The following is a 25,847-nucleotide window of genomic DNA, read 5'->3' as shown; positions in this document are numbered from 1 at the left end:
GACTGGGAAACAAGAAAGGAAAACATTGTACATTATAAAACGATAAATAATTAAAATTACATACAAAATTTATCATTAGTGAAATCAAAAACGAAAAACGGAAACACTTTTGATTTTCATTTTGGTTTTAGAAAAATCAAAAACAAAAAATGAAAATACTTTCGTTTTCCGTTTTGGTTTTTGAGAAATCAAAAACGAAAAATGAAAACACTCTCGTTGTAAGTTTATTGTTTTTGATATTTCAAAATGAAAAACGAAAGGACGCAAATATACACGGACCCAACAACTTCCATATTCTGCCGAATGCGATCCGACAGAGATCAGACAGTGACCAGACAGTGAACCGACGCTGACGGAAGATATCGATTAGAAACCTGTCGCCATATTCGGGATGATCAGGTACTGTCGGAACGAAATCCTATTACAGTCTGCTGTACCGCATAGCAAACGGCATTGTCTGGACTCAGTCGTATCGTGTTCTGTAATTGTCGGGACTCTGACGTAGGTATTTTTGCCGAATTTCGTATTAATAACGGGACTGTTCCGGAACGGTTTCGGCAAAGACGGTTCGCATTCGGCAAGATCTGGATGCATTCTGGACTCAATCGGGAAAACAGCATGACAAATTTCTCCTGATCATGCCCGTCCCACAGGACACCGTCCAGAAAACACAGAACATTGTTCCGAATATGATTCGATACAGCAGAATCTATCATGACATAGTCACGATTGTAATCCGATTAAACAAAATCGGCTGAGTTTCCCCGAATGTTACGGGCGCACCTAACTGTCGGTGGTGCTTTGCCGACCTCTACCGACCATTCCTTATCCGTAGGAATCTGTTACGAACGTATACTACAGCGTTCAGACAATGATAGGACATTACAGATCATTGAGGATTGTAATCCAACTTTTTCACTTTTCGTGTCTTAGTGCTGTCTGATCTCAAACGGGAGCCATAATCGGCACTGTGTGAACGCCATATTACACAGAAAAGTTTGTCAATACGATCTGAAAATTGCTTTCACGCTGTATCTGAGCATTTTAATGTTCCAGACACACTATTACTTCTAAAATAACTAGTTATATGAAACGAAATACATGAATGGGACAGACTTAATGAATGCAGTACACCTCTCTTTCACCATATACTTATATTATTTTGTAAATATTTTTTTGTACTTTCCTGTTGTATTGGAAAACAACATTCAATATCATCTTGTTTTGGACTTTTTCTACAAGCATACCTTAAAACGAAAACATTGCCAATTTGTTAAGCAATATGTTACTGTCTTTATGTTTTCGCATACATGTGCAATGTGATATATGACCGGGTAAACTCATGAAATTACTTCAAATAACAATAGAAATGGTTGCATTCTTGACAAAACATGAACATAAGTTATATGAATGAACCGGATATATTACCATAAGAACAAGTGTCCAGCTGATTGACGGTTTTAGAATACCTTTATAAATGAATGTTCAATGCTTTTTTAGACCATATACAATTTTTCATTATGAGAAGCTGACTCAACATCTGTCATTTAACATTAATAAATGACCTATCATATCATGTAGTTCCTAAACACAAGCATATCGTGGCTTTTTGTAGCCTGCTATGCGATTGTTGATAGCCGTACTGCGACTTTTATTTGCCTACCTTTACGCTATTTGGTCCCTAGTGGAAAGTTGTCTCTTTGGCAATCATACCACATCTTCTTATCGTCATATTTAGTAGTTATCATTATGTTAATAAAATCATTCATTCAGACAAAATAGAATTTCATTTAAATTATTGTCACGTTAATCAATTGTGTCTTTTAAAATTGCTAACCCTATGTTGTCAATAAAACGGACCCATAAACATCAGTCATACAAGTGGGAGGTTTATATACGTATAAAACCAGGTATAACCCACCATTTTGTTATCCGAAAATGCCTGTACCAAATCAAGAATATGACTGTTGTTTTCCATTTGTTTCGTTGGTTGATATATAGTCGAGCGTTCAGGTTTGTCAGGCTTTATAAGTTTCCTCTTTTTTAATTCACCTTGGAGTTTGGTAGTTTTGTTAAGACGTTTTTTAATGTGCAATACGTCTGTCGATATATAACAACTATTTAAAAAACTACCTGATATATTTCTGGAAAGTACTTTTCCTCAAAAATGACACCTTCCTCTTCTAGTAATACCGATACGTAATCGTGTCTATCAGCCACGATAGCTTCTTTTAAAAGGATATTAAAGTTCTATAGAAATAGAAAACAAAATTCTGGAGGAAGGAAAGTAACATTTAATCATGTTTCCTGTAAATAATACAGCGAGTGAAACGTATAGATAAATGAAAAAGTGAGAAAGGACAACTTAATATTTTTTTCATTATCAATTTTATCTTGTTGACCACAACTGATGTTGATTTTTAATAGTTTTGTTTTACAAATTTTTACAAGCCTTTTCTTGAAATTTTTATTTAGTATACAAGGCAAAATAATTATTTAAAATACCTGAGATGGTCTCGTTTCATATAGGATCTCTTTTGTTTACTTATTGGTCCCCGAACCTATGAAACTGGTGTATGTCTTTAAGGTGTATCGGTTATGACTAATTAGTTGCACCCTATTAGAATTAAGGGGGGGGGGGGGGGGGGGGGGGGGTAAAATATAATTGACAAAAGACAAGCAAAAACACAGTTAAAAAGCATAAGTTAATCACCTCCAGTTAAGTATCAGACGGTATTAGAATGAAAATACAAAATTGTTCGAAGCCTAAACATATTGACTGTTATTCTATATACAAAAAAGGACATATGTTATTTACTTATAGTTGTAGTCATTGCCCTCATACCTCATCGATTTTTTTTTCTAATCCCTCCCCAATTTGAATTAGTTTTGTTATATTCAAACACCTATTTTACCTCAATTTTTACAAGTTTTTGCTTTTCATGCATTTGTTGTATAAATTGATATGCAATGTAGTAGTATAAAGATAACGAGGCAGGAGTCAATGTTTCCTTGTAGGTTTCCATAAACTTTCCAATATTCTTTGAACATTCGTCTCGAAATCCAAAAACAGCATTCATAGTAACTGTCCTAGGATGGTTCTTGTTGCTTTGTGGATCCATCACTGAATGGTTCTTGTTGCTTTGTGGATCTGTCACTTGATGGTTCTTGTTGCTTTCTGGATCCGTCACTGGATGGTTCTTGCTGCTTTGTGGATCTGTCACTGGATGAATCTTGTTATTTTTAGGAATAACGGTCAGAACTTTTTTAACACTATTGTCAAAATAGATTGTCTCTGGACCTATACAAAAAAATAAATAAACAACATCTTTGTTTTTTGTTGTTGATTCTCTTCATTTTTATAAATCATTTCAATTGGTAAAAATCAGTCAATTTGCATAAAAACGATCTTATGAGAATGTGTTATTACGTAGAAAAGAAATATTTGTATTAGTTATATATCTAGAACTTACATAAATTCGAGGCAACAGTAGTTACCGATGTTCAAATCTCATAACTGCTAAATGCATTTCGAAGAAACAAACCTGTGAGAACAAACGGAGGGAAAACATGAACCCGAAAAGAGTTAGACTATGCTCGTTGACAGGAAAAGCGTCTCCTTCAATGCATATAAAATAAATAGTAAAATAACAAAAATAACAAACTCCAAGGAAAATTCCAAACGGAAAGTCCTTCATGAAATGGCAAAATCAAAAGCTCAATTACATCATACGAATGGAAAACAACTGTACTAGCACTGATTATATTCATAAGTTTAATAAAAAAGAAGTTGGAGATACCAAAGCGACACTTAACCTCATAAGACGAATAAATAAATAATGCCAGTGGAAGAAAGAAACGAGAAAACGACGAAAATACAAAAAAAAAAAATACTATATATTACAATCCAAGTGAAAAAGATGTTCCGGTCAGGATTTATATTTTGGCACGGCACAAAGTCTTGTATTTCCCAGACTACTTGAAGTCTTTACTCTAGTATCCATCGACGATGTACTCATAGCTATTTTATTAGCTGAAATATGTCTTTGATCTAACTTTCAGTAATTATGAGCACTGTTTGACCTGTATTTATTGTCGTTCGTCTTTTGTTAATTGTTTTTATTAGCTCATCTTTCCAAAGGAAATGTGAGTTTTTGCCATAACTTGGCGTCCGTCGTCGTCGTCCGTCCGGTGTAAACTATTTCAAACATCATCTCCTCTAAAACTACAATTCCAACCAAACTTAAGCTGAATGATCCTTAGGGTATTAAAAATAAAGTTTGTGTTTTATTTTCTGTTTCGTCAAAAAACATGGCCGCCATGGCTAAACATAGAACATAGGGGTAAAATGCAGTTTTTGGCTTATATCTCAAAAACAAAAGCATTTAGAGCAAATCTGACAGGGGTAAAATGTTTATTAGGTGAAGTTCTATCGGCCCTGACATTTTCAGATGAATCTTACAACCCATTGTTGGGTTGCTGCCACTAAATTGGTAATTTTAAGGAAATTTTGCAGTTTTTGGTTATTATCTTGAATATTATTATAGATAAAAATAAACTGTAAACAGCAAAAATGTTCAGCAAAGTAAGATCTACAAATAAGTTTAAATGACCAAAATTGTCAATTGACCCCTTAAGGAATTATTGCCCTTTAAGGACAATTTTACATAATTTGTTTATCATGTTTTCTAACTTTAAAAAATCTTCTCCTCTAAAACTACTGAACCAATTTCAACAAAACTTACGCTGAATGATCCTCGGGGTATCTAAAATAAAGTTTGTGTTTTATTTTTGTTTCCTCAGAAAACATGGCCGCCATGGCTAAAAATAGAACATAGGGTAAGATGCAGTTTTTGACTTATATCTCAAACACTAAAGCATTTAGAGCAAATCAGACAAGAAATTATTATCTTAAATAACATTATAGATAAAGATAAACTGTAAACAGCAAAAATGTTCAGCAAAGTAAGATCTACAAATAAATTTTATATGACCAAAATTGTCAATTGACCCCTTAAGGAGTTATTGTCCTTTAATGACAATTTTTTCACAATTTGTTCATCTAGTTTGCTTACTTTGAAAAATTTTCTCCTTTGAAACTTCTTAATCAATTTCAGCCAAACTTGGGCTGAATGAGTTTCAGAGTATCTAGTATGAATTTTGTATTTTACTTCCTTGTACGTCAAGAAACATAGCCACTATGGCTAAAATGGAACATAAGGGTAAAATGCATTTTTTGTGGCTTTTGAAGAAAATATGACAGATACAAAGAACATTTAAATGGCATTTTTTAGCCACTCATTAATATATATTGAAAAGCAAAAATAATTATTGATGAAAGATTTAAGCAAAAAAAAAAAAAGGTGAGCGAATCAGGCTCTTGAGGGCCTCTTGTTAACTTTAAAGCTTAGTATCGATATTATGAGTTTATAGCTAACCCTTTTAACTGATTTTCACAAGTTGGTCTCTTGTCCTTTCCTTAGTTAAGGCGATGTTTGAACCCCCAAAATCCAGGAGTCTGTAGTCAAGTGTTGTTGTTTGTTTGGTGTTGTCATAATTAGGTGTTTTCGTTATTTTTTTGTTTATTCATCATAGATACCAGGATAAAAAATTTGTACGCCAGACACGCGTTATGTCTTCAGAAGACTCATCGGTGACACATGAAACAAAAACTTAAAAAGGCAAAATGAAGTACGAAACAGGCCTTTATAATAATTTTTTTTAATAAATCGACAAAACGAAACTATTACTTATGTTACTAATGCAAAACTCTTAAAACTTTCGGAACAGGGAAATGTAAGTACATGATAATTCTAACAAATCTGTTTCAGTATTTGCTAGAGCATCTGACACCAAGTAATCGGTATGGTCATTTATTTCACTTGTTTTTAGTTCCTGTTTCCATCTTGACCAGCCACGAATCACAGCATCTGTCACAGCGTCTGTAAATTCCTCGGGATGTGTTTGTGTTCTAACGTCGACTAATGTTACCTTTAATAAAAATTACATACAAATAAAATATATGATTGTAAAGTAGAAAGGTAATATTACATTTCAGCGCCAAAATATGTTCTTTTGACGGAATAAATGTACATTTCAGAAGGTTGACATGATACAGACAATGTTTATTATGCTGACTGTGAAATTTTATGATATGATAGGTAGATGGGGAAGTTTGTGTCCTATTAATACTATTTTTTAACCACGTTTTCCCTTGTACTAAGTCAGACTATCTACACAATTTGGTCTTTGTTGTTGTTGTGTTACTGGTACTTCCTGTTTTCCTTTTTATGTCATATTACTTATAAAGAAAACATGCTTCGCACATAATATATGCCCCGTCGAAGACAATGTTACTCCACAGAAAATTATATACATAGATAATATTTCACCAATGTATAAAAATCTGATAGAAACACCGACTCTACTTAAAATTTTTCTCCTGATATATTCAAGGTTTATTAGTCTTTCAATCATTTTGTAAATTATAGGCAACATCTTTAATTTCGTAATAAATTGACCAGAAATTCGTTACAAAATGGAAACACTTTCAAGGAACTGAATAAATGACTTTAAATGTCAAAAAATAAAACAGTGGAATATAATAAATACAAGTAAGCAGTAAAGTTTTTCCGTGATTTGTGTTTTTTTTTAATGTCGAGGACATTGTTTACTATAAGTGATGGGTTTTAGCGCAAGTTGAAGTACAGTGAGCAAAATATTTTTTTATTTCTACTTCATTTTGCCAATGATGGATAGTTGTCTCATTGGAAATCATACCTCTTCTCCGTATTGTCATATTTAACAGAGCTACGTACGTCTTTTCGCATAATTACAGCATCGATGTAATACTATTTAGGTACATCACAACAAGCCTTGAATTAACCCAAACATAACGCATTCATTTGCATATATTTATTTCAAATTGATTGTACAATATACTAGTACAGTGCAAATGAAAATAACGATTCACCGCGTTGTTTGTCTTAATAATCAACATCTTTCACGTGTTTTCTTTTGGCATGCGCCTGATATATCCCACTCATAAACATGCGCTTATATTTTATATCTTTGTTATTTGTAATAAAATTGAAATATACCTGTCTTTTTGATATTTCAAACGTTGACACTAAAAAAAAAAAAGTTTATCATATATGAAACCCTTACAGTCAAATATTTTCAAATTCCTATCAATTACTTAAAAATCACCAGATTCTACAGGTCTACACGTGTAAAGCAAACCTGAAACATTTAGTAGTTGAATTCTTGATTCCTTTGTCGCTTGTTTTATCAAAAAAAAATATTCAAAGTTCTGAACAAAACTAGAGGTAATTGAGCTTTACTTACAAGACATTTGTTTTCTTTAATATTTGTCATTTTTTCCGGAAGACCGTTGAGTTGTGTTCCATGAGAAATTACACCAAACATGAAAGGCATTTTATCTTTAACATATGCATTAGATGAACCGGAATGACAGCTGAAATCATACCAATCTTAAAGTTAAATTTTAGTCAATGTTATGCAGTTTACCATCCATTATCAATCAAACATTAAAGCATTTTAATACATGTAAGAAACTCTTTACTTTTGTCGCTATGTAAATAGATAGATGAATCCATCAGTGGATGCAACATGATATATTTACAAAAAGTAGGTATTTCGCATTGAAACCGAAGGTGGTTAAAAAGATTGAACATGTATGTATTGAATATTCTAAAAGAGAAATGTTTAAAGTCCCACTTTAATGATTCAGTATAAAATGTAATAACAAAAATACCGAACTTCAATGTAAATTTGAAATTAATGCTGACGAATGGTCCAAAAGACCTATTCTTAAATATTTTCCTGTGACAATACATATACAATATATTGTGTTAGAACCATGAATGCCATAAGCAATTTATCTTAATTATGTGTTTGGCTGAATTGAAGTCCATGAGTTACCATTTAGACTTTGCTATACAGCATTTCGTTCAAATGCCCCATATGACATAGCTATGACTTGTTATGGATTTTCATTATCCATATATGTATCTGCATATAATTAGTCAGAAGTAAAATAACAAAAATACCGAACGCCAGGGAAAATTCAAAAAGGAAAGTCCCTTATCAAATGGCAAAATCAAAAGCTCAAGCACATCAAACGAATGGAAATCAATTGTCATATTCCTGACTTAATACATGCATTTCCTTATGTAGAAAATGGTGGATTAAACCTAGATTTATAGCTAGCGAAATCTCTCATTCGCATAAAATACGATATTTGTAACGTAGACGTGATGACCTTTCATTGGCTATGCAACAACACCAACTTCTAGAAAGTTTGATTTTTGCACTTAATAACCCCATCTAACTCATTTTTGGAGGAGAGGAATTTGGTATTTGAAATTTACACATTATGACCTTTCATTTGATATAAGACAACCTTACATTATGAGACATTTTATTTTTTGCACTCAATGACCCCACCCAACCCATTTTTGGGGGACGTCAATTTGATATTTGAAATGTACCCTTAGGAATTTCATTTGATATGCAACAACCTAACCATCTGAGAAGTTTGAATTTTTTGCACTAAATGACCCCACCTTTCCCACTGGGATGAAAAAGGGGTTTAAAATTTTCATTTTTGAGTAGATCTCATTTAGACCTTTAATTTGATATACCAAATGACCGCATTTGGCAACGTGCCAACAATGATGCAATATCAAATATATAAATAGAACTTATGAAACTTACAAAGTCAATGCAAAAGATGAAAATTTCAAATTGATTTTTGTGGGGGGGTTTCATATAACCATGTTAAACTCTTCAATTTCTCAAAATTTCAGGTGGTAAGCTGTTGTTGATTCAGAAATACATGCCTCCGCTCGCAAAATTTCAAACTGCATTATATCTAAAACGACAACAGATATCTCAAATCTGCTATGTGATGAATGATCTGCTTTTAAAATACAACATTTAAGAAAAAAAATTGGACACTTCAAGGTTCATCAAGGTCACAATGAATAATCAAATATATGATGCAATACCAAACTTGAGAACCGGAAGTCGTAGAGACATGGGACTACAACCATTCAACTCAGGACCACTTGACCTTTCAAATGGCAGAAGGTCAAGGTCAAAGTACACTTTGAAGGTCAAGGTAAAATTTCATCAGGACCTTGACATTGACCTCAAATTGAAGGTATTGAAATACTGATTAACTTTGCAATTTATAGTAGGTTTATATCTGTAACCCTTTCAAAGATATACACAAAAAACTATACTTTTGAAAATCATCTCGTCGTAACATTAGAACGGATGGTCGGACAGTTTTGAGCCTAATGTATAAAATGTAGAGCTCTTTGAGAGGAACATTTTATACAATCTATGTGTGCATCAATTCCTTATCATTTTGTTAATATGCAAGCCTGAAATTGCAGCGTAAATATTTTTAGCACTCGGTGACCTTTGACCTTCGGCGCAAAGTGATGAACCAAAGATTATTGGTGAAGGTCCCATGTCTCTACGACTTCCGGTTCTCGAAATATATTTTTTCAAAAATTATGTATAATAAGGGTTGATAACAAAAATAATTGTTTATGTTTATTAACATTGCCATCAATTCTTGTACATGCTGCCATTTTCAAATCGATTCTATCTCTAATACTTTTTATGAAAAGAGCAAATAAAAGAAATTGCGTCAAGGGGACATAACTCTCAAAGGGGATGACGAAATCATACGCAGCCTCATATGGTAATACATCATGATTAGATCTACCTATTGTCCAAATAAGGTCATGATATCTTTAAAAAACAACGAGGAAGGGGGGCATGTCGAAAAAAAACAAATAAAAGGGAGATAACTTCTAAAGGGGATGATAAAATCCTTAACATGGTCATCTGGTAATACTTCATGATGAGGTCTATTGATGGTCCATATTTTGAACTTGATAACTTCAACAGAAACGGGTGGAGGGCATGCCAAAAAAATGTTGGAAGAAAAAAAAATTAAAAAAAAAAATTAGAAAAACAATAAGGTCTTTCCTAACGTAGTGGAAAGACCTTAATAAAATCTTATGACAATTCTGAAGCACATATACTATGTATACGAAAAAGATGTGCAGCACGTTGATAACCAATTTCAAAGACAAATATTTCAACACACGAAGGGCCTTTGTCGGTGTCGTTTATAAATACATTAAAAAACATTTTGCAACCCCTTCTTCAATCTATATTACATGTCTTACTCCTCTATAAAACCTGCAATAAAGTCCGCTGCTTTTCCGGTTCCTTTAAGGATAAGAACTGGTAAGTCCTGTTTCAATAGTTGATGTACGCATTCTATGGTATCCAAATCACCCTCTGCTACTATCGTCAGAACAGGCACATGCCACTTTACTAAAATTATAATTGAAAATGTCAAATCTCTATTTAAAATGTTAGCGATATTTCAAATGTCGTTTCAATGAACAAACTTTCGAAAACAATTTAGAAATATTTAAAAGAATATGTAATACGCCCATTTCTAGGATTAAAAACAAAATTAAAGTACTCGCAAAGCGTTTTGTGTTCGTACCGGCCGACTAAGCAGCCAACAATAAGGTTGTGGTATGACGTTAATACTATACGGAAGTCCTTAAGAATGAAAACATACATTCAACTTCATTCAAGGCCGTACGCTCCACAGAGAGTCATATGGTAAATAATCATGTCACTACCACAGCTAAGCTTAAGGCCTCCTCTGAAAGTCCCCGCTATTTATTGGTTACCTACACTACACAAAAAAAGTAATATATCGTTCCATCTCGACTTGTAGTAAGTGTTCTACTACTAATCTGTCAGTGCTTTTAACGAGTTCCTTAATTACTATCAAAGAACTTATCATTAATTTTGGTTATTAAACATGAAAATGTATTATATGGATTTCGTTACCAAAAATGTCTTAAAACCTTTACTAAATTCTTCCATAGATACAAAGATTTGGTTATCAAGTTTGGCTGTTCCTGTAAAAAAAAAACTTATTTCAGACGGAATGGCACATCCTTAATTTTACGGTGATGTTGCTTATCGAGCCCGGAAATTTATTTACAACCCGAGTAAATTTATCAATCCTTTAAATAACTTATTCGAAAAAGGTTACCAATTTAACACTGTAATTAGATCTTTGAATATTGTTTTTATTGGTATAAATATTGATTTTGTTATTAGTAGATTAAAACCATACTGAATAGTATTTTTATACACATATGCACTTTCACGGTAATACAGTCTGTTGATACCTATATTTTGGCATTGCACAATGTCATGTTTTTCTCTGACTGTTAATGACGTCTTTGCATTAAATCCATAGGATGTTGGATGTGTATTGATTGGTATATTAGTGTTAGATACTTGATTTCTTTTATTAATTATCTCACACCTGTACTTTGTGTCTTTTTTGTTAGGGATGTATAAATACCCTGCCACGTCCGGTCTGTGTTTTTGTTATATGTTTTTTTCTGCTTTGTATAGATCTGATGAGGTAATCCATTTTCAACTGATTTTTATAGTTTGTTCTTATGTTGAGCTCTAACACCACTGTGCTAGGTTAAGGAGAGGGTTGAGCGCTCACAAACATGCTTAACACCATCACATTCTGTATGTGCCTGTTCCAAGTCAGGAACCTGTAGTTCAGTAGTTGTCGTTGGTTCATAGATATAAGAAGATGTGGTATGAGTGCCAATGAGACAACTCTCCATTTAAGTCAAAATTTATAAAAGTAAACCATTATAGGTCACAGTACGGTCTTCAACACGGAGCCTTGGCTCACACTGAACAGTAAGCTATAAAGGGCCCCAAAAAGTACTAGTGTAAAACCATTCAAACGGGAAAAACAACGGTCTAATCTATATAAAAAACGAGCGAGAAACACTTATGAAACATATCAACAAACGACAACTACTGAACATCAGTTTCCTGACTTAGGACAGGTGCAAACAAATGCAGCGGGTTTAAACGTTTTAATGGTACCAAACCTTCACCCTTTTTCTGAAACAATAGTGTAACATCACAACATAGAAAGACACACTATAAAATATCAACTGAAATAGCTTAACTCAATCAAAGGACATATTAACACCAGTGAACAAACACTGAACAAATAAATTTGACCTATGATACAATGTAAATACAAAATAAATAAACTAAGGGAAGAAAAATAAAAGTAACATGTTATATCAGTATGAAATGTTAAACAATTTAAGAAAAACAATATGCTCGAACAAAAATATCAGCCATTTGCAATAACTTTAAACACAGGTAAATGAAAATAATTTTGTTGTTATACGTGTACAGTTCCAATAGAGAAAGGAAATATTTTTACAACATAAATAATTTTGATGTTCATGGTACGAAGTGAAAATTTATAGTAATACCAAACACTTATCAAAGCTGGTATATAGACCAGATATAACCCTGAATAACATTAAATAACAAAAAAGCATTACAATTAGTATCAACAGGTCAAATAAACAAGAAAGTACGATATGAGTCTGTCATATTTATTTTTCGTAAGTGTTTTGTTTTAAATTAGGCCGTTAGTTTTCTCGAATGAATTGTTTCATATTTTTGATGTCAGGGCCTTTTATAGCCGACTATTCGGTATAGGTTTTTCTAATTGTTGAAGTCCGTGTGATTGCCTTTAATTGTTTACATCCACTTCATTCGAACTTGGGTGGATAGTTGTCTCATTGGCAATCATACCACAACTCTTTATGTTTATATTTGTTATTTGTTACGAGGTGATATCTTTGTGAAATAACAGTCCTTCATCAAGCGGTAATGAACTAGTGGTACAAATAACATTTACGATATAGATTGATGTGATATTGATTAAATAGTGTACGGTGAACCTTTAAAATCTATATATTTATTAACGAAATCGGAAATCTTCTGTCATAACACTATTAAACAAATCGTGATCTAAAACAGTAATTTTGATCTGAACAGCTCTTACAAGACCGAACAATACATTTTCAGTAATTTTCAGTCTTTTAGTCAATTTCCAGACTTTTCCACTGCGGTAAATTCAATACTATTGTGCAGACAATTCGCTTGCAGTCAATTAATATCTGTTCAGTCTATGTTTAAACTATTCAGTATTTGTTTTTTACCTGTACACATCTACATCATACTTGATTATCTAAAAAGCTACTGAACAGTACTGAATTGACTGCAAACCAATTGTCTGAACATCACTAAATACATTATATAAGTCTTAAAATTAACCGAAAGACTAAACATGACCTAATCAATTATTTTTATAAGACTAAAATTCATTTACTACATGTAGTCTGAGTAATCAGATATAACCTCTACATGTCGTTTGGTTTTTTAGTTCACGGTTATCATTGCCATAAACCCAAAATCCCTTTGAATTTTTATAAATTGATGACGATATCGTTTTAGACATATTGTAAAAGAAGTTAGTTCTAAATTTATAGTCTTACTGCATATCGGTCAAAGTAAAATATGCAAAAAAAAATTTGCATAAGATAACATAATGACAAATGTGTTGATTTCATTCAAATCATTTCATAAGTTCATAAGTTGGAATCATTTCATAAGTTTCATAAGTTGACCTAAGTTGGAATCGGCTATTTTTGTAGGTCCTTTTAGATCATATAGCTCTTCAACTGTTTTGTTTCTTATACATCCTTGGCTTTCAAATATTCGGCTTTGAGCGTTCCTGGCGATGGTAAATTCAGAAAACCGATTCGGACGCATAAATTTTATAACGTGTTTTTTTTTAATTTTTTAAAGTATTAGAATTATGTTTATACCTGAAAATGATTAACATGAATCTCACATCTTTAAACCTTAATAGTAACGTCGTGGAAGACTGGTGCACTTACGTGACTTGCCTTTCAAATTCATAAATAATGTCTTATTTTTGGTGATTCCTTTTATCATTGAAGCGTGGAATTCTGGATATCTGTCATTTGTCATTGCAATGTTATACATATCTCCGAGAACACAGGTACTCTTTTCCCAGTATTCCTTTATAATAAAAAAAAAAAAAAAACAATCGGTGATACTTTCAAAACATCGAAAACAACTGTCTTTATGATTTTTATCAATAGTTTTACTAATGCTAGTTATTTTGCCGATTAAGAAATACTTCAAAGTTTGTCCTTTTGAAAATGGTTGAGATTTTTTCCAAATAAACTTCATTGACTTTATCTAAATTTTATTTTAATGCAAAATATTTCCTGCAATTTTATTTATACATATGGTATTGTCTAATAAAGGTTTAGTTATATTATGTTGCAAGTAAAGATTATTTTCGAAGCTTTATAATTGTTTCAATTATTCACGTTTCATTCATGCATGACATATGTTCCCATCGGCCGTTTAGCAAACACCAATCAATTAATCTAACTTGCCCAAAGTCAATACTGTTGTGAAGAATTTAACAGGGAATATTATATATTATAAACAAAATACAAAAAAAAAATTAGAAATTAGACAACTACTAACGATGATTCTAATTTAATACAGTAACATCCACATTTTGGGGTTTAAAGTTATATGATGCTAAAAAAAACTTGGACTTTTTAGTAAAAGAAAACCCTTTATCTTAGTTAGCTAATTAATTAGCTTGGATCAACTATCACTGAAATATTATTTATAGTCAATTTGTCGATAATACGTTATAGATTCGTACTAAATGTAAAAACAATTGCATAGAGGACTAAGTTTAGTATATATGCATGTATTATGTCAAATAATTTCCTTAACATTAAGATTACAAGAAACTCCTTTCATATGCCTTTTACCTAATTTTTGGAAATCTCAATTCTTTCAATTTTAAATATACCTATTGCTTTCCTCATTTGTATCATTATAGCCCCGTTCATGTGCTCTCGTTTAATTAAAGTTGAACATTGAAAATGCCTATGCATTGTAATTCTGTGGAGGACATTTGATAAGAAAATATTGCCTTTAATATGTTGACATTGCTTATTGATCAATTTCAATAAAAGTCTTATTCAAATTGAATCCATCAGTTGTATTTGTAAAATTGTAGATTGATAATTTGAATTAGTTCTGGTTTATCGTTCAAGGAAAATTCAAAAAGGAAAGTTCCTTATCAAATGGCAAAAATCAAAAGTTCAAACACATCTAATGAATGGAAAACAACTGTCATATTCCTGACTTGGTACAGGCATTTCCTTATGTAGAAAATTGTGGATTAAACCTTGTTATATAGCTAGCTAGACCTCTCACTTGTATGACAGTCGCATCAAATTCCATTATATTGACAACAATGTGTGAACAAAATAAATAGACATAATAGGCAAAAAAAGTCAAAATAGGGGTACAGCAGTCAACATTGTGTTACAATCTTAATCACTATAAAAACAAACAAATAGTCAACAAAGAAAAACAAAATAGCATATAGACAAAGCAAATAAGCAAAAATGAAAGACAAGAATACAAAAATGACCATAGCACAATAACACAATGGCGGGATTTATAAGTATCTGGCCACGCCAAAAGGATATTGCCAAAAAAGGACTAAACAGTAAAGGTTAAAAATTTACAAAGACAAAAATAGTAACACTATAACACGTAATTAAGATGATAAACAACGTCAGTACCAAAACTGGGGGTGATCTCAGGTGCTCCGGAAGGGTAAGTAGATCCTGCTCCACACATGGTTCCCGTCGTGTTGCTGATGTTAGTACAAACCCGGTAGTAAGTCTAAGTCCGGTAGGTCACATTCGTGGAAAAGGGGTCGGAATTGTAGTTACGACATTTGGAACATATCCGCTATCATCTGTGAAACGGACATTCCATAACGGTCAACCAAATCGCGATGGCGTCTGTAAAATTTAAGATGGGATGATTTCAACTTAATCACTTGGAACTCTTGGTTCATTAGCTTCCTTGTGAACAGCAACCCTCTATGAAGGAAATCATGATAGGAAATACAAGCCCTGGAATATGGTATCAACTTGGAGATATATACTCCGTATGCAGGCGCTGCTGGAATGTTGCTACATAGAATGGAAAGTTCACAATTGGAAAGCTGAAATCATCTCTTTTGTCGTAAAGTTTTGTCATATTTAGACGTATGAATATATATATATATATATATATATATATATATATATATATATATATATATATATATACATACAAGTCTAAATTGAAAACTACGTTCAAACCTATGATTACGTTGGATAAAAACCGCAATTTTTATACGTGTGCATGTAAAATAAATTTCGTTGTAGAAGGGTCTAAATACAGCACAAACAACATTTTCCAAAAGACCAAAAAAGTGAAAAAGTATATTTGAACAACACGCATTTGACTAACAGGTCGAACAACTGATGTTCTTAAACCCTGCTGACTGCCATTGGCGATTGCCAAATAAATTGATCACAAGATGTAACAAAATGGATCTTAATATGAATTAAATACTAGACAGCAAAGAATTAACACGCGGCAAAGATGTTATACCACAAACATGAGGTGCAAATATTTGTACACCAGATCCGGATATATATATATATATTCATCTGAACATGTGACATCTACATGTCACTATACATCATGTTCTGTGTTACAACCCTAGATAAAGCCGATGAGGAAAGGCATTACTTGACTAAAGAAAAAGCTATATTTTCATATAGCCTAGTTGGTAAAGTAGTCTAGGGCGCTGGTCACAGTGCTGGCTATTTGCCACGATGTCACAGAAGCAGGGGTTCTAAATCTCGTTGAGGGAAGAACAAAACACTGCTAACCGAAATATGCAGATCTAATATTATTGGGCAAAATTTGAGACGAATAATATATATATACAGGGGAGCTGTGGTTGTTATGAACAAAACGAGTTACATAGAAGACGGGAATCTTCAAATGTCAAACTCTAATTTTACAAGCAATTAACCATAGATCAACACAACATACTATTGAACAATTAACAACATCCTTCAAGGGATGAATGACCAAACGCATATTGATAATGACACCTTTGATTATCTGCAACCGCTTGAGAACGAAGCCAAAGCTGGAAAATTGTATGTTTTCTAAAATACACAAAATTGGCCAATACGGGAAGACAAATTGTTTCGGCAATTGATCACCAAACAGAAAAAAAATATTTTAATTTAAATATACCATCACATAAGAACACATATTAAAAAACTTCCACATTCAAGATACCGAATAATACTTTACTTGCATCCCTTGACGTGTCTTCTTTGTATACAAAGATTGCACAAGACGAAGCAATAGCAGCATGGGAAGAGGTATGGAACAATCGTAGTGAAAAAAATTGTCCAACTAAGTGCCACGTTCCACTTCAGAAAATAGTGCTTCAACTTCTCTTTCAATGCTTATGACCAACACTATCTACAGATAGCCGGCACTAGTATGGGCACATACATGGCCCCTTCATATGCCAACATATTTATAGGCTAACTTGAAAAATGCCTCTCGGCTAGTGCTCGATACCAACCATTACCATGATTCAATTTATTGATGATATTGCTTTTATATAGACAGATTCACAAGACCAACTGAATGAATGTCTTTTCATCGTTCAATTAAATCTATATACGAAACATCAATGGAATAAATCAATGTCTTTGATACTACGAGTTTCATCCAGAACGGAATCATGATAACGTATCTCCATACGGAGAAAACAGACAAATATTAATTTCTCACTCCGAAAAATTGCCATCCCAAACACTGCTGACGTGGTATTGCTTTCAGTCAGGCAGTGCGAATTAAGAGAATCTGCTTAACTGAAAATAAGCAAACTGCTAGGCTTGGACATCTACGTAATCATCTAGTCTAGTGTTTTCCTCACCACCTGTATTGGACTTTAGAAGACTACAGAGATATATTGTGACAGATTGTTAACAGCAGTAGAAACAAAGCAACCTACATGGGTGCAGCAAACAATGTGGGAGAAGGAAGTGTTTATGCTGTAAAGCTTCTACTACTAGCAGTTCTTTCACTAGCCCCGTTTCAAAACAAAATGATACCATCTATGCAAATTCCAACTGTAAGATATTGTATGCAAGTGGAACAATTAAATGGTTTGAACAGCTGCATATACAGATTTTTTGGTGCAACATGTTGAGGGAAATTATATAGGAGACACAAAAGAAATAGTCGTAGCGTGTCATTAGTGATGTGTTTGAGCTTTTGATTCATCCGTATGAAAAGGAATATTCCGTTACAAATGTATTTTTGTTACTTTACTTTATACTTAGGTACGTAAAAAAAGGATAGTTTGCAAATATTGTATAATACATCTTATACCTCTATGAACCATTCAACTTTATATCGAAACACAAAAATATAAGTTTTGTTTGCTTAAAATAACCAAACCAAACAGATGAGTATTGTGTTTTTAAAGGCAAACAAGTTACTTCTTTTTTTGGCTATAGTTCATGTGGTATTTTTAAAATTACATAGATTCCTGATTAATATCATTTCAATATCTTAATTCCATTTGTGTAGCAGATCAACTTAATAACCCAATATACTAATCTGCATTCTTATTTCAGAAATTCATTGTTTCAATAGATATTCCTACTTAAAATAACAAACACTGTTTCCTATTTACAAAAGAATCGTTTCAATGCACATAATTATCATATATCTTTCCATCAAAAAAGCTTGTTTTGTTACTTATGTTAAAGGTTTCTTTCATGCTTGTCTCTTCAGACAAAATAAAAAAGTGTTAAGGTCGATTGTCTGTTGAAAAACGTAACACATTTTGTTTTTAACAAAGTATGATTTATATCTTACTTAAACACGATATTTCTATATACGTTGGCTGCTATTTTAAGTGAACAAAGTTGGTTATATTCTTTCCATCTCATTTTAAGTTTAGCATGATGACTACTAGTGTGAAGAGTAGTACAGTCAAAAATTGTCATACTGTTGCCATGAGGAGGGAGACTTTGACTGTGCATACGCAACCAGATCATTGAATTTATGCATATCCATATCTTATTCTCACCATTACTAGGGTATGTTTTTGCAAAGAGGGATCGGGGAGCATAGGGAGAACCAGCAATATAACGTTGATTGTAAGGCCACTTATGTAATATATGTTCCAATAGAGTAAAGAGTGATCCAGATTTTCATCTTTGGTTGAAATTCCAAATAAACAAAAAACTGACGACTGATTGCTTAGGATATTTTTTTGTAAGTGGCATGTGAGTATCTTTTGGGTAACCACGCGAATTTTCAACATCTTATTCCTGTATCAAACAGTTAATATATACGTGATCTATAAACAAAAACGGTATGTCATAAAAGTAGGACAAGCGGATAAATGTTACAAGAGTATTCACATATGCATTACGTTTTAACCTGGTTCGTATCAACCACCTCACAGCCATATCCCGATCTGAAAAAGTATCGACGCATAAATTAGTAACTTAATTTCAGCGACTAATTTGAGAAGCGTTGATTCTATAATCATATTTAACGATAAACGAATATATCGACGTAACATCAATAATGTATACAAACTAATCTACGCATCCAATGCCTATTCCGAAAAACAAATTGGTGTGTTTCTCCTTATATCAGTTAAAATCTAATGATAAAGTAGAACATCACTTTTTGAACATCCAAGAAAAGGAATTGAAAAAAAAAAGGGAAATTTATCAAGGAATTTTAAATGCTTTTAAGGTGTAATGTTAAAGTTGAAAAATGCATGATTTGATGAAGCCCAATGTTCATACCTCATTTGTACCTAATGTCTAAGATCATCTTTTCATTATCACTGACCTTACGTGATAACATAGTTTCTCAACTGTGTATATCAATATCAAGGAATAAATAAGAAAAATCACCATTCTGTCCATCTAACTTTCTTGCCTTCATGTTATTTGCTAATGTTACGTCCCTTAGAAAATGAATAATTGTCTTTAAAAAGTAAAATCATAAAAATAATGAACTCCGAGGAAAATTCAAAAAGGAAAGTCCCTAATCAAATGGCAAAATCAAAAGCTCAAACACATCAAATGAATGGATAACAACTGTCATATTCCTGACTTGGTACAGGCATTTTCTTATGTAGAAAATGGTGGATTGAACCTGGTTTTATAGCTAGCTAAACCTCTCACTTGTATGACAGTCGCATCAAATTACATTATATTGACAACGATGCGTGAACAAAATAAACAGACACAATAGGTAAAAATGTCAAAAATAGGGGTACAGCAATCAACATTGTGTTATCATCTTAATCACTATAAAAACAAAAAAATGTAACAAAGAAGCACAAAAAGGCGTACATCAAATTTAACATCCTCATTTTGCTTTTTTATTATACGATTTTATTTATCTATGTAAAATCCACTCGTAAAGGATAGAAGGTTTTAAGTACTGGCGTAGAATCGCGCGTTTGACGTCACACAGGTAGATATAAAATAATTTTGTCGTTCAAAGTATGACGGGATACATAAGTACAGAGTCACGTCAAATAGATATCACAAAAAACAGACTTAACAGTAAAAGTAATATTAATGAAATAAATTATTTTTTTTCTTCTCAAAATACTTACCCTGCCAAATTGTTGGTTTTTATGTCGATGAAGACCAGCTTCACATACATTGTTTTCTGGTAAAATTCCTACTAAACTAATAAAATCGTTATCTTTATCTGTTTGCAACCTCTGAAAGTTTTCTACAGCTTCTCTTACAATAGAACTGACTTTTTCTGTTGAGCCTTTGTAGAGAATTAAACAGTCTAAAAATACAAAGTCTTATCAGAGTATAAAATTATCATGTTATTCATCCAGTACACATCTCAGATATTTAAAAGTAAAATGTATTACTTTATCTGTGTAAAGCCCTTTTAACTAAGACAGTGGAACTTGTTCACACATGTCTGTTTTTTTTGTTTTAGATAATCAACAATTCAATTCTGATATCCCATTGTCTTGCCTGCATGTTGTTTGCTATCATAACATCCATTTGGAAGAACAAATTATGTTCAAAGACTTTTGAAAAAGAAAGATAAGAGTTGCCTACATGTCGTCCATAAATCATTAGCGAAACAGATTCAATCAACGGAGGCGTACGTTGCAATGTTTCTCCACACTCGACAGGTTAATTATCAAACAGAAAATTGACAAATGTAACTATCTTGAGAGAAGATATCGTAGACAGCTGTAGAACATATATCTACATTAGCGAAAATATATAAAAATAAATTATAAGAGTTTTAGAAGCAGATAGAAATCAACGTTTTTATGTCGTGCCATAACGAGTACAACGTAATGAGGTACACTGCGTATATGCAGAGAGACTCGAAATCTTTTTACACGCATGTTTTTACTTTATAACAATTAACTGCTGCCTATAAATTAAAATATCATATTATTTTATGTTTTCAATTTCCTTCTATACAAATTTATTTTTCTTATTATTCTTAATGTATACACACATATTATTAACAATCAAATAAATCAAATGTATTATTTCAATGACCCAAGTTTCAGTAAACTCTTATACTCTAGGGAACTTGAAAATCATGTTATCACCAAAAAATCAAGAAGGTCTGATTTGTGTTTTAATATTGACACAGATGGACGACTTTGAACTAGAACTTATGACAATTATGATGATTTCAACTTTTCAAATGTCAATTTTCTATTTATAAGCAGTAACATACCCTCTACTCCATCGTATGCCGTTAACCTATCTAAATTAATACTTTACGCTAATTCAATTTACACTACATGCACTGTGCGGACTTTATGAACAGGAGAGTGCTCTAGAAAAAAAACTGCTCCAACAGAATAGTGATAAAATCGATTGAAAAAGCCACTACATAAGTTTTACAATCACAATTAAAAATATGTTAACTTATATGATGTATCTATGTCTTATCTCACAAGCGACATGTTGGAGTGGTCATGATTTTTTAGACACTGGAATAGTCTGATATGTAAATCAATCGATTGTTACATTTCACTAAATCTAGGTTCGCATTGATGGTGATTTATGAATAGCATGCGAAACTTCCCTTTGAGTTCACGGGATTCCCTTAGTTTTTGTTCGTAACCATCATCATTTTGTTTTTTCCTGAGATTTGAACATTGGTAACACGCACTTCATAGTAACCAGGATTAAAACTGTATACGGCAGACGCGCGTTTCGTCAAGAATAGACTTATCAATAACGCTCAAATCAAAACAGTTGAAAAGGCCAATTAAAGTTCGAACGAATTTAAACGATTGTTGCCTCTAATTTAAGACAGCTTTGATTTACACTCTACGGCATATCCTCGGATGGCTCAATGAGTGTCATAAAGACTAAAATCAGATATCTATTACGACATTTCAAAGGATTTTTTTTTGAAAATCTGGTGGAACCAGGAGTCAATATTTATATAATACACAAATGAAGCAACTGTTATTTATTGACGAGTTTTCTTTAAAAAAAAAACCAAAAACATTATAATCATAATCACTTTTGAAGGAAATCTCTTCTTAAAGGCAAAGGCAAAATATGCTATCATTTTAAGTTCATTTTTGGTCATACAGCTATTCACTTGTTTTGGTTCTTATACATTCATGGCTTCCAAAATATTCGGCTTTGAGTTTTCCTTATGAAAGTTAATCCAGAAAAGTGCTTTGGACTCAAAAAGTTTATTAAGATTTTTTTCCATTTGTTTGGTTTAATGAGAATATATAGATTTTTTTTATTGAACATAACTAACAGCAATATATAGTGCAGAGAAAATCAAATGTTAATATAATTGCATAGTTATGATGATTAGGAAATAGATATTTTAAATTTTTTAGAGTCAACATATAATTAACACTAATGGTATAGTGTTGTTATCCAATATAAAGAAAGGAGTTTCCATCATTCTTTTTGAAGAAACATAGCATAGTAGAAGAGAAGGACATATTTGTGATCTTTAACAACTTCTCTTTTGTTGATGATATATATGTATAAGTACGATTTCGAGATTTCCTTTGAGCTCATAGTTGTTAAGCAATCTAAACAATGATTGTGGCATATGAAACAATAGTGATTGATGCGTTGTTTTATGAAACAACACCATGTTTCCCGTTTAGTTAAACAATGTAAAATAAAGCATTCAAAACGTAAAGCTTCTTTAAAGAGGTCAAAACCGATGGGCTCATAATACAGCGTATTCTTTTAATGCGCTTCTAAATACATGCAAAAAACAATTTTGATCGATTAAGATAAAGTGTTATGTTGAAGTCTACATGGCTCCCGCTTAACTCTTTTTTTTTGGCATATAGTCAACAACTGCATTAATCAGTAAACTGAAATTTTATTATTCATTTGATGGGATAGGAAATTCGATTTGCAGGGACTTTGTTGTGTATAGTTAGCGATGCCAATGTCACCGGTATAACATTGAAAGAAGGACGTCATTTTAATTGGGACGATGAGCAAAAGTAGTCAGTAGGTTTTATTATACATTCTCTGTGGTAAAGGTCTCTTATAAGCTTTCGTGATTTGAAATTGTGGATAAAATGAGTTAAGTACAGGTATAAGAAATTACAGCTGTAGTTTTATCTTTGAAGTAATCATGTTTTGTTTTCTGCTCAAAAATAGTGGCAAAGTTGTTACTTTCATAGCATCCAAACCCCAATAAGTGAAATCAACCGCATTTTTCATCATCTTTGGAAGTTGTAACACAGGTTTATTCATAGATATTGCAAACGCTCTGACCTTAGAACAATTAGTGTAAATAAAAATTCACGATAGTCCAGAATTTAAATTAGTACCCAAAACGTACATTTTGTCTACAAAAGACTCATCAGAGGCACTGAAACTAAAGAAGTTGTAATACCAAATTAATTAGGAAACAGATGAGCATGCTTTATCTGTCTTATCAATTGTATGTTTGACTTTTGACTGTTTTGTGTTGTTGTCTCATTGACATTAATCCTGCATCGCTTTGTATTTCTATTTAGATCTTTCCTGGATTGTAGTTTGTGATTCATAACTTAAAATTTCGTATGAAGATACCTAAAGTGGATATTGATATAACTTCATAACATACCTTTTGCTCCTTTTGCAGTTTCGATAAGTCCTGATTGAAATACTGATGTAAGCCATGGTTTAGGCACAAAGGTACTTGAATCACCAATTACCGATAAGACCAGTTTTGGTGATTCTGGTAAGCGTCTCATGGCATCTTTATTTCCAAACTTACTAGTTTTATATTCCCTCAAATTTTGAAGTTCCTTCCAAAGGTTAGTATCCATCATGTCAGCCTTCACAGTTTATTTTAATATACCTGTATTGTGCTGTAGGGGTAAAAGATCCTTTCATTTTTATAAGTAGTTTATTATTTTCATTCACAGTTCAAGAAAATACAAAGCACAGCTTGAAGTTAAAAGATTTCTAATTAAGAGTGTCATGTAATGTATATACATTCTTATTCATGAAATGGTGAATCTGGAAACTAGTTTTTATTTTGTCCGAATGATTTTCTGAATTAAAAATTTAAAGACATACAAATCTCATTCAAATGCAACCTCTATAAATAAGATGTTCTTTTATTATTTGTTTTACACAATAGTTTCTCAATAATATTAGAAATACTAAGTAAATTACCATGTGTAGTCTTTTATCAATGCACTTTAGCATTCATTAAACGCATAAGACATAGAATTTGCCAACTTCCCAACAAGAGCAATCATGGTATTTGATACAAAGTGGCAAATATAAATCCAATTGTAAAATCGACTGCATAAAAATTTTATTACAGATTTTACTAAATACACTTAGGAAAACGATGTTCGCTAAACAATACGTCTATCGATACGTCGAATGCTTAACGAAATGATGTACGCTTAACAAGCGTTTATGGTATCATTTATCGTATGGTTAATGGTATTTACTGTCGCTCGTACATGGTTTGTATAGTGTCCATACAACGTTCGACCGCCGTTTCGTTTGCGTTCGAACATCAATGTACATGGTTTGGATATCATTCGGTTTGATTGCTTTTGTGTTACACAGATTGTAAAATGTTATATAGCCTTTATAGCTAATACATACATATATTAAAATATTATACAATTTTACTACTTACTTCTTTCTTGTAGTAGTATTTTACTCACCACGAAGTGTGTCTCTTCATAAAAGGTCAAATAATAAAAATACCGAACTCCAAGGAAAATTCAAAACGGAAAGTCTTTATCAAATGGCAAAATCAAAAGCTTAAACATATCAAACGAATGGAAAACAACTGTCATACCCCTGACTGGGTATAGGCAAGAGATACTGAACTCCAAGGTATATTAAAAAAAGGAGAATTCCATACAATCTGACGACAAATTCAAACGCTCGAATATATACCACCGAAACAAACAAGTGAAAATCATCTGTTATATTCATGGTATAGGCATTTTTAAAAACAATGATTGATGACGCATGGTTTTATAGTTAGCTAAACCATCCATTTGTATGACAATAGTTTACAGTTCTGCTACATTGAAAAAATAGGGTGAGCCATGATATGTTAAGGTGACCCAGCATCCGAAACTGTGTAAACAAACATTACAAATTTAAATATACAACAGTAAACATAAGATTTAAGAATTCATATTAACATTCAAATACATTTGAGCCAAAATTGTTTAAAAATACATGACAAACATACAACACATCTGACGTAAGATTTCAAACCAACATACAAAAATAAAAGACGCTCAGATGTAAACATTACATTGTACTTGGCATACTTTGTCCCCTTTACTACGATTAGGTAGTAAATTATTCAAATGATAAGAACAAAATATTTATCGAATATAATTCACGGTATACGTTTAGACAGATAATTTC

The 25,847-nt window shown here is 32.2% G+C and overlaps 1 protein-coding gene across 2 annotated transcripts in view; it reads right to left on the bottom strand.

Annotated features, from left to right (window-relative positions):
• LOC127734325 (transient receptor potential cation channel subfamily M member-like 2) overlaps nucleotides 1-25,847 on the bottom strand; it is a 571,123-nt gene that overhangs the window by 229,606 nt on the left and 315,670 nt on the right. The gene's annotated exons all lie outside the window — the stretch shown is intronic.

The sequence above is a fragment of the Mytilus californianus genome, unplaced genomic scaffold (assembly GCF_021869535.1).
Source record: "Mytilus californianus isolate M0D057914Y unplaced genomic scaffold, xbMytCali1.0.p SCAF_3, whole genome shotgun sequence".
Lineage (NCBI taxonomy): Eukaryota > Metazoa > Mollusca > Bivalvia > Mytilida > Mytilidae > Mytilus > Mytilus californianus.
The sequence above is the reverse complement of the archived record's forward strand: the minus strand, read 5'-3'. Positions and strand labels throughout refer to the sequence as shown.